The sequence below is a fragment of the Castanea sativa genome, chromosome 4 (genome assembly GCF_040712315.1).
Source record: "Castanea sativa cultivar Marrone di Chiusa Pesio chromosome 4, ASM4071231v1".
Taxonomy (NCBI): Eukaryota; Viridiplantae; Streptophyta; class Magnoliopsida; order Fagales; family Fagaceae; genus Castanea; species Castanea sativa.
Window position 1 is genome coordinate 27,708,144 of NC_134016.1, and position 11,410 is coordinate 27,719,553.

Sequence of the window (11,410 nt, forward strand, 5' to 3'; positions counted from 1 at the left end):
TTAACCATATATTTTATCTTTATTATTAGTAAAATAAAATCTTGTTAATATCTTTATTATTAATAGATTTTATCTTTATTAAATAGAAAAAATAGCATATTGAACCTATAATCTAAATTCAACAAGCTATTTTAATGATTTTTTTCTTTATTAATATCATTAATGATTTTTGTAGGTTTCACACTTTTGGAGTTTTGTTCCCACATGAAAAGGACCCTATAATTATATACAAATGTTACATAAAATAATAAATCATATAATACATCATTTAAAAACTTAAAATAATATTATCCATTTATATTTTTTAAGAAAATAATATAAGCTGGCTACTTAAAATAAAGTAATTAATTAAATAATTATTGAAAAGACGTACATATGTATCATTAAATTTGTCCACAAAATACAAAACTGATTTTTAGACCCAAAAAAAAAAAAAAAAGTTGTTTACACAACCAATATCATATTATGTACTACTAATTTGGGAGACCCGTGCAAGGCATGTGCTACATCCTGAGTGAGAAAATTAAGATAAAATTCTATTTAAAGAAGTATGAAACTATGTAAATAAAATATGTATATCATATAATATTAATCTCATTCATATAGGAATTTTGATTACATAAAGTTAGAGTAGCTATTTTAGACATGAATATCTATTTTACTATAAAATTTCTTACTAATTGAGTTTTGCTAAAATATTGTCACAATATTTAATTTTTTTTTCGATGAATAATGTCATATGCTACAATTGAAGTTTTTCATCAAATAACTGCAATCATCCACAATTAAATTTTGTTATATTCATACTTCCTTGTTTATATTTACATTTTATGAGCATATATAGGTGTGATATTTAGCTTACTTAGTTTTTAATGAACACCCTGTAAGTGCACAATTGCACCTGGCCCCAAGAACAGTTATGGGCTCAGGCCCAATGAGCCTTAAACAATATGAATTTGTAGAGTGTGGGCTTGAAACCCAGGTTAGAAGTGTTTGAGGATCAAATGACAAGCCAAAGATTGCAAACACTTGGAAACAACAAGGATATTATAAATCAACCTACTCGGACGTAAGCCGAGAGCTGTTCTTATATTATCTCTTCCCTTTTTTCTTTTTCTTTCGATTACCAAAAAAGAGAGTCCCCCTTTCCGGTTCTAGGTTTCTCCTTAAATACTCCTCTTTGTGATACTTTGTACATGTGTTGCCCCAACTCCCCCTTAGCCTAGATATTTCTTTTCTCAGTGCCTTTGAATAGTAACCAGAAGTTTCATTTCCACTGTTCAGGTGTCACTTCCCCATTAATGTGGCCAGGGTGGTAGGTGCAGGGTCTTTAATGTGGAGGTGGCAGCCTTTATCTTTGGTATTTCTCTAACATCGATGCTTCTAGGACATTCAAGGGTTCACCCCTTTTAACCATTGGTCTTGACCGTGTCTTTCCCTAAACTTTACCATGAAGTCCCGGGTTCTCCGGTGTCCGTCCGAAGGGAAATTAATCCTCGGCTGGATCCTCGGATCCTTGGCGTATGGGCCGACCCGTAATACTAACAAGCTCTAAACCCAAGAGTAGGTCGGCCTTCCTTAGCATGGCCCAAAGGCCCACATCCCCATTAGGTCTTTTTACTCCCCACAATAGCCCCTTAAAACTCTAATTTTCAACGTCCGAGGAGAAAAATAGGGTTTTGATCTGACGAGAACTTACTCCACACACTTTGTGAATGATTGCACGTGTGGAAATCGTTTCGCGTCCCAGAAGACGCCACTTGGCGGTTTTATTTTCAAAAATGCGCGCATTTATTGCTGTAAGTTACACTCTGTCCCCCACGTTCAACGGCGAGATGGGTATCCAACGGTCCTTGTTACTCCACGAAAATTTGGGCGGGACGAATATAATTTCGAGGCCGCCTTTCCGCACATCGTGACGCTTCGGGAACCTGCGCCTTCATTTAATTCCCCAGGGGCTAATCCCATCAAAACATCAGCAATCATACTTTACCTGCAGAAAACCGTGGAAATCTGCTCACCTTCAACTTTGTAAGTTCTTGCTCTCTCTATTCTTAACCTTTTCTCCTCGGATATAGTCCTCGGCTATCTTCGTAGATATTCTTCCCTTTAGAGTTTAGCCTTTCGTTCTTTTCTGATGGGTAGGTTTAAGTGTGTAGTTGATACCGCCGCTGGAATGGAAGGCTTCAGAGCCAAGTATCACATTCCCGGCGATGTAGGGTTAAAATATTGCCCGGCAGAAGCCGTGGCCGGTTCTAGAAAAGAGGGAGAGGTTATCATCCCAATGATAGCCTTTATAGAGGGTGGGATGACCCTCCCAATGAAACCTGTAACCAGGGAGTACCTTCGCAACCACTGGTTGTGTCCCGATCAATGCCTCCCAAACGTTTTTAGAGTGTTGGGCAGCGTCGATGCTCTAAACGAGCAAATGTGGCTAAACCTCACCTGGCACGACGTCGTCTTTCTGTACGAGTCCCATAAACTCTCCAAAGTAGGTTACTATATTAAATCCCGTTCCAGCGTCGTTAGGCTAATCTCCTGTCTGCCCAAATCCAACAAAGGCATGAAGGATGACTACCTGATCGTTTCTGGGAACTGGCACGACGGCCTCCACTGCCCAGTTGAGTGGGGAGATCCAGGTGCGACACCTTAGGACTAACCTTACCCCCCGCACAAACTCCTCTAACACTCACACAAATGCGTATTCACATTTATTTAGGTTTATTATATGTTGTGTGAATCTGACCATGTTTGTTTGATTTGGTGTCTTCTTTTACAGATAAGCAACACGTGCGCCCACGCTTAAGCCACTGCAACGTTGCAGATCTTAACCGAGTACTGCGCTCCGAGGTGTTTGTCAGCGAGGACCTACAACTCAGAGCCGTTCATCTGATTCTAGGGTACGATCCTATCTCCTCGGACTTCCAAGAGATAGAAAACACCATAGTAGCGGGTGACCGAAGGCGAAAGAAGATCAACGTAGCCCGGCCCAACTTTTTGGACGACCACGATCTCCCTGACGCCCCTCACACCGTACTGCATCTACAACCAATTGCTGCGGTCCCTCTAGCTACACACTCCCAGGCGATTGTTGTCCTAGAGGAGCAAGTGTCTTCTTCAAACACGCTAGACGAGGAGATAGAACAGTTCCAATTTGAAGATACCGAAAGACCTCGAGGGAACCAGTTCGTTGTACTCTCTGACGAGGAAGAAGAAGCCACTGAGACCTCTGGAATTGCAGGGTTAGTCGTTGCCCAACCAGAAGACGAATCCGAGGAGGATATGGACAGGATGAAGGGTCTCCTAACCAATAGAGCTGCGAAGGTGGTGGAGAAAAAGACGGGGGGGTCCCAAGCTCTTCAATCTTTGCCACCTCCTCCTCCTCCAGCTGAGCCAAAACTTCCAGCCGAGGATCCTAAAAAGAAGAGAAAGGGGGAGGCCGAGGGGACAATCAGTAAGGACCCCAAGAAACCACGACAACAACTTCCAGCGGCTCAGCAGCAGAAGCTGGATAAAGGCAAGGGTAGGGCCCGCTCAGTTGAAAGCGGGGAAATCAGGAACGTGGCCGAAGTGCGCTGAGCACCGACCACGTGGTCCCCCGACTTAAGATTGGACGGTGCACCCATCTCTTGCCAATCCAGTATAAGGGCGGTTCAACAAGGTCATGCTCACCACCTGGCCGAAGTGTTGGAGCGCCCTCTTTTGCTTCCCAAGGACATGGAAACCTTGGAAAAAATGAGCCAGCCACAACTATTCCTCTCTTTAAAAAGAGACTTAGCATTGGTAAGTTTACCCCTTTTTTAGGAAGATTCCACTTTTAACAATATTCATAAGTGTTTTTACTATTCCTGATTCCCTCATACTTTGTTACAGGCCATTCAGGAAGTCTTTGTAGCCGAGAAGTTCATAGAAGACACTCGGAAGAAGGCCAGAACTGAGCAGGAGATTAGGATGGAGACTGAGAAGTCCTTGGGCACAGCCCTTGCTGAAAATGAGAAGCTTACTTCGGAGGTGGCTGAGCTGAAGAGAGAGAAAAATGGGGTCGAGTCAAACTTGAAGACTATGAAGACCCAGATAGAAGGGCAGCGCAAGCTCCTTCGCAAAAAAGATGATGAGCTCGCTCGAGTCCAAAGGGAACGCTCGAATTTGGAAAAAGAACTTGCGCTGATGAAGGAAGAAGCCAGCTCATTCCAAAGCTCTTTACAGGCTGCCAAGCAGACGAGCTACGAGGAAGGGGTAGCAACCACCGAGGAGCAGCTGACAGAGGCCTTCGCGGCTTTGTGCCGAGAGTACTGTCAGAAAGTCTGGGGGGAAGCCCTAAATGTAGCTGGAGTTCCTCTATCCTCGGATCTGAGGAAGTCCGAGAACGTTTGGCTTCCCCTGGAGATACAGGAGATTAAAGAGGCTCCTGCTGCTACTCCTACCCCTGACTCAACTCTCCCTGTTCTGCCTCTGATGGTCCCACAGCTAATTCCATATCCTACAGAACCTTCAGGTTCCAACAAAGAAAAGGAAGGAGGCGAGGATGCAGAGAAGGACTTGAGCCAGAAGGTGGAACCCAACGTCCTTCCAACTAAGACAGCAGACAAAGGAAAGCAGTCATGACTCCCTTTGAGCTGGAGTTGAGAGAGACTGAGGCCACCAGTACCTCTCAGCAAGACCCCCTTCCAAAAGCTTAGGACCTAGCTTTAGGACTTCTCTTTTTCTACATCTGTCTTAAATATGTAATGTACATTTGAATGATTAATGAAGAATAATTTCATCTGATTTTCACCTATGTTGCATCCATTTTACTTTATTCTTTTCGTATTTGTCATAAAGATTGCCCTTAGTACATAGTCAAAAAGGGACAGAACAGACAAATCTAACTCCAAGTATTACACAATCATAACCTCCACGCAGTCATTCGCATGTTTTGGTATTAAAACTTAACAGCAGATGACATGGTTGAAATATTTTAAACATTGCCTTGACAAAAAGAAAGACCTCATATAACGGTTAAACCCTTATAATGTGTGGTTTTATTTTTAGTAGGATGTAAGATCCAAGGACCATTCCTTATATAAATTTGCTTAAGGTTTAAAGATATAGAACTTAGGATCCGAGTTAATGACCAGCAAGGCACTAATTTCCAGACGCAATATGAAATTAACTTTAACCAAGTCTGTGGTCAGTAACTTTACATGTTAATTTTCCCAAAGTAGGAGGTCCGAGGACCCGACATAACTAAGGTTCCGTTTAACTAATGATAAGATATCAATTTTCACAAGGTTTGTGGTCCGAGGACGACACTTAACCAAGTTTCTGTTTGATTCTTAAGGATTGTAACTTCAAATGTTAATTTTCCCAAAGTAGGAGGTCCGAGGACCCGACATAACTAAGGTTCTGTTTAACAAATGATAAGATATCAATTTCCACAAGGTTTGTGGTCCGAGGACGACACTTAACTAAGTTTCTGTTTGATTCTTAAGGATTGTAACTTCAAATATTAATTTTCCCAAAGTAGGAGGTCCGAGGACCCGACAAAACTAAGGTTCTGTTTAACAAATGATAAGATATCAATTTCCACAAGGTTTGTGGTCCGAGGACGACACTTAACCAAGTTTCTGTTTGATTCTTAAGGATTGTAACTTCAAATGTTAATTTTCCCAAAGTAGGAGGTCCGAGGACTCGACATAACTAAGGTTCTGTTTAACAAATGATAAGATATCAATTTCCACAAGGTTTGTGGTCCGAGGACGACACTTAACCAAGTTTCTGTTTGATTCTTAAGGATAACAGCTGCAAGCATCAGAGCTACTCATAACTTTGAAATATTAACTGACAAAAGCACATTTCATTAATAATAATACCTTCTAAGATTATTTACATTCCATGGACGTGGTACAATTCGTTCGTCTAGGTCAGCTAGCCTATACGACCCTATGCCTGCTACTGAAACAATGCGATAGGGGCCTTCCCAGTTGGGTCCCAGCTTATCTCAAGCTGGGTTCTTAGAAGTGCCTACAACTTTCCTTAGTACAAGATCACCAGGCGCAAGTGGTCGTAGCTTCACGTGGACATCATATCCTCGTTTTAGCTTCTGTTGATAATAAGCCATTTGGACCATAGCTGCCTTACGCCGTTCCTCAAGTAAATCAAGATCTTTCTCTAGGAGTCCCTTGTTATTCTTTGGGCTAAAAGAACTCGTCTTTAGAGTAGGAAAACCAGATTCCAGCGGTATCACCGCCTCGGCTCCATAAGTCATAGAGAATGACGTTTCTCCAGTGGACCTGCGCGGTGTGGTTCGATACGTCCACAGAACATGAGGGAGCTCTTCTACCCATCTGCCTTTCGCATCGTCCAACCTCTTCTTGAGCCCGTTGACTATGACCTTGTTAACGGCCTCGGCTTGCCCATTTCCCTGAGGATACCCATGTCACCACAATATTGCCTAAAGGCCTTGCTGTCAAATTGAACGCCATTGTCTGAGACAAGTGTATGTGGTATACCGAATCTAGTGACAATATTTTTCCAGATAAATTTCTTGGAATCAACATCTCGGATATTAGCTAAGGGCTCAGCTTCAACCCACTTAGTGAAGTAGTCTGTCCCTACGAGCAGCCATCTTTTGTTTCCTGCAGCCCTCGGAAATGGCCCTACTATGTCCAATCCCCATTGTGCGAAAGGCCAAGGACTGGAGAGAGGGTTGAGAACCCCTCCAGGTTGATGAATATTAGGGGCGAATCTCTGGCATTGATCACATTTTTTGGCATAGTCCTGAGCCTCCCTCTGCATATTGGGCCACCAATAACCCTGAGTCAAGGCTCTATGGGCTAAAGACCTTCCCCCAGTGTGGCTCCCACAAATTCCTTCATGCAATTCCTCCAGTAATGCTTCTGTTGATTCGGGATGCACGCACAACAAGTACGGTCCTGAAAAGGATCGTTTATACAACTTCTGGTCCTCGGACAACCAGAAATGTGGCGCCTTTCGACGTATCTTTTCTGCTTCAGATTTGTCCTCAGGAAGAATATCATTTTTAAGAAAAGCTGTAACTGGGTCAATCCAACTAGGCCCAGGCCTTATCAGATAAATGCGAGGCGCGTTGGTAATGACAAGAGAGGGTTTTAGTAAATCCTCAACGAGGATAACCCGAGGTAAACCTTGAGCCGAGGACGTTGCCAGCATAGCTAAGGAGTCTCCATGGGTGTTTCCACTCCGAGAGATATGAGTTAATGCGAAGGAGTCAAATTCAGTTTGCTGGCGCTTGATCTGGGCCAAATATTCCTGCATCCTTGGATCCCTAGCCTCCATGGTCCCCGTGACCTGGCCGACCACCAGTTGAGAGTCTGAGAAGATATGGATTTCCTTCCCACCCATTCTATGTACCATTTTCATGCCTACCAAGACCGCTTCGTATTCGGCCACATTGTTAGTGGCCGAGAATGCCAATCTCAAAGACTTTTCGAAAAAAATTCCCTCGGGGGACGACAGGACAAGACCAACACCTGACCCTCTCTGATTGGCTGCCCCATCCACATACACTTCCCAAATCGGAGATACCACTGCCGTGATCATACCAACTGAATTTTCACCCATGTGGGCCTCTTTTAAAGTTTCTTCCAGTAGTGGTTCGGCAAATTCCGCCACCAAGTCAGCGAGGATCTGACCCTTCACCGAGGTGCGAGGCTTGTATTTAATATCAAAAGCCCCTAGAATGGTCCCCCAATTTGCTATCCTTCCTGAGTAGTCGGCGCTACGCAGCACTGCCTTAAGGGGCAATTGGGTCAGAACAACCACCGTGTGGGACTGAAAATAATGGGGAAGCTTTCGTGTGGCATGAACCACGGCCAGGAGCGCTTTCTCTAGGGGTTGATAACGCACCTCGGCTTCACCTAAAGACTTACTAACGTAATACACCGGTCTTTGCACCCCGTTATCATCTCTTATCAGGACCATGCTGACCGCGTGGACGGCCACTGCCAGATAAGCAAACAAAATCTCATGTGTCTCTAGATGAGACAGAATGGGTGGCCGAGAAAGATATTGCTTGAGCTGTTGAAAAGCTAACTCGCATTCCTCGGTCCATTGGAACCCTTTCCACTTATTCAACAGTTGGAAGAAAGGACGACATCGGTCAGCTGACCGAGATATGAACCTATTCAAGGCGGCAATCATTCCCGTTAATTTTTGAATTTCTTTAGGGTTCCGAGGAGACTGCAAGTCCTGAATAGCCTTGACCTGCACCGGATTTACCTCTATGCCTCTATGAGTAATCATGTATCCCAAGAACTTTCCAGACCCCACGCCGAAAGAGCACTTTGAGGCGTTGAGGCGCAACCTGTACTTTCTCAGTATCTGAAAAGTGTCGGCCAAATCTTTCACGTGTGAAGGTATTGTTTTGCTTTTCACCACCATATCGTCCACATATACGTCAATAGTTTTCCCCATTTGCTGTTCGAACATTCTGGTCATCATCCTTTGATAGGTAGCCCCAGCATTTTTCAAGCCGAATGGCATGACCTTATAATGATAATTCCCCGTCGGTGTAATGAAGGCAGTCTTCTCCTGATCCTCTAATGCCAAGGGAATCTGGTGGTAACCCTAAAAGGCGTCCAAAAAACTCATCCGAGGATGTCCGACAGTGGCATCCACCAGTTGGTCAATACGTGGCATCGGGAACAAATCTTTAGGACAGGCCTTGTTCAGATCAGTAAAATCCACCCATACTCTCCATTTGTCGTTCTTCTTTTTAACAACAACAGTATGAGCCAACCATTCGGGGTAGAAAACTTCTTTGATAGCCCCCGCCCTTTTGAGTTTAAGAACCTCTTCCTTCACAGCCTCAGAATGTTCCCTGGAAGATCGCCGAGGTGGCTGTCTCCTCGGAACAATAGTTGGGTTGACATTTAAGTGATGAAAAATGAAGCCCGGATCCATGCCTGGAGCTTCATAAGGGTCCCACGCAAAAATATCAACATTGTCCCTCAAGAATTCTAACAATTCCATATTCTTTTGGTGTGACAAAAGTACACCTACCTGGAAGAATCTCTCTGGGTCATCGGCTACTGGAAACTTCTCTAACTCCTCGCAATGTGTCTCATCCCCTATCACCATTCCAAATGAATCAGGAGCCGTTAACTGCTATAAACCTTTGGTGATTAAAGCCGAAGACTTGGCTTCTGTCTGATGTAGTACCGCAGCCGATATGCACTACCTGGCTACCAATTGGCTGCCGAGGATTTCCTCAACACATTCCCTCGAGGGGAACTTGACTTTAACGTGCAAGGTAGAGGAAACAGCCCCAAGCGCGTGTAACCAGGGCCTGGCAAGGATGGCTGTGTATGGAGAATACGCGTCAACCACAATGAAATCCACCTCAACCGTTTCTGATCCGGATTGAACGGGCAAACGGATCTGTCCCTTCGGCACAACGGCTCTCCCTTCAAAGCTTATAAGCGGCGAGTCGTAAGGAGTTAAATCTTCCAACTCCAACCTTAGCCCCTTAAATAGATCAGGGTACATGATATCTGCATTGTTGCCATGATCTATTAGCACCCTCCTCACATTATAATTCCCTATCCTGAGGGTGACCACAAGAGCATCGTCATGGGGCTGGATAGTCCCTACCTTATCCTCCTCGGAGAAACCTAAGACGGGCAAAGTGCCCTTCAACCTCTTCGGCCTGCTACTCACATCCTCGGCCTGAGGATGGGAAACCGCCATCACCCTAGTGGGACCTGAGCCGGTCCTACCAGGTGCAGCGAAGATAACATTAATTGTTCCCAATGCTGGCCGAGATGAATTGTTCCTCTGATTGTTTGAGCCAACTTGACTGACCTGCCCAGTGGGCTGACACAAGTGCTGCTTTAACTTTCCCTCACTGACGAGCTGCTCTAGATGGTTCCACAGGGTCCGACAGTTCTCAGTAGTGTGGTCCACATCCTGATGATACTGACAAAAGAGGTTTTGATTTCTTCTCGCAGGGTCCCCTGACATCTTACCAGGCCATTTAAAGAAGGGCTCCTTACGAACTTTATCCAGCAACTGATGTACTGGTTCTCGGAATACTGTGCTCACGGCCTGAGGCGCTGCCGAGCCGGACTGCCCGACATAATCTCTCCTCGGCTTGTTATTATGGTACCTGTCCGACCTGAAATCCCTTCTCTCCTGCGGGATAACCTTCTCCTTACCATTTCCTTACTACTAGTCTTCCTCCACCCTCTTGTACTCGTCAATACGATCCATGAGACGACGTACGCTGCGAACAGGTTTTTTGGTCAAAGACTTTCTCAAGTCATGATCAGTAGGAAGACCCACTTTAAAGGTATTAAGCGCCACCTCATCAAAGTCGTCATCTATTTCATTAAACATCTCCCAGTAACGGTCGGAGTATGCTTTCAGCGTCTCCCTTTCCCTCATGGTCATGGATAACAGTGAGTCCAATGGCCGAGGTACTCTGCTACACGTAATAAACCGCGAAGCGAATGCTCTAGTAAGCTCCCCAAATGAACCTATAGACCCCGATTTAAGGCCGTTGAACCACCTCATAGCAACAGGTCCCAGGCTAGAGGGGAAAACTTTACACATCAAGGTCTCGTTGTGAGAGTGCACTGCCATCCTCTGGTTGAAGTGACTCACGTGCTCCACCGAATCAGTCTGGCCATTATAGATGGTAAAATTGGGCTGGGTAAACCTTCTGGGAAGCCTTCCTTTCTCAATCCTCCGTGTAAATGGAGATTTGGAGAGTTGGTACAACGCCCTACTCATAGTATCGTTGCCTAAGCCCCTAGAACGAAGCTTCTTACGTCGGCGGGTTGGCTGGTCGTCCTCCTCACCAGAGGACGTTGCACTGGTGGGAGAGCGCGACCTTAAGCCGTAGCCACCTCCCCTATCTTCCTCTGAGGAAGAATTAGATGAGGGCGGTGAAAACCTACGCTTGGCACGGCGTAACTTTCTCTTCAAACGATTAATTTCCTTCTGCAGGGATTTAGAACCCTCATCGTGGGTGGTGCTACCCCCCTCATGAATATGGCCAACGCCTGGGTATTCTGTATGGACACTTCCCTCACGATCCCTTCGACGTTCAAGACGTTCGAAATGATCTTCCGGTTGTGATCCTTGTGACTCTGCATGATGAGAGCCCAAGCCCGCCATAATATCCCTACCTATTCTAGACTAGATTTCCCACAGACGGCGCCAATTGTAAGTGCACAATTGCACCTGGCCCCAAGAACAGTTACGGGCTCAGGCCCAATGAGCCTTAAACAATATGAATTTGTAGAGTGTGGGCTTGAAACCCAGGTTAGAAGTGTTTGAGGATTAAATGACAAGCCAAAGATTGCAAACACTTGGAAACAACAAGGAATATTATAAATCAACCTACTCGGACGTAAGCCGAGAGCTGTTCTTATATTATCTCTTCCCT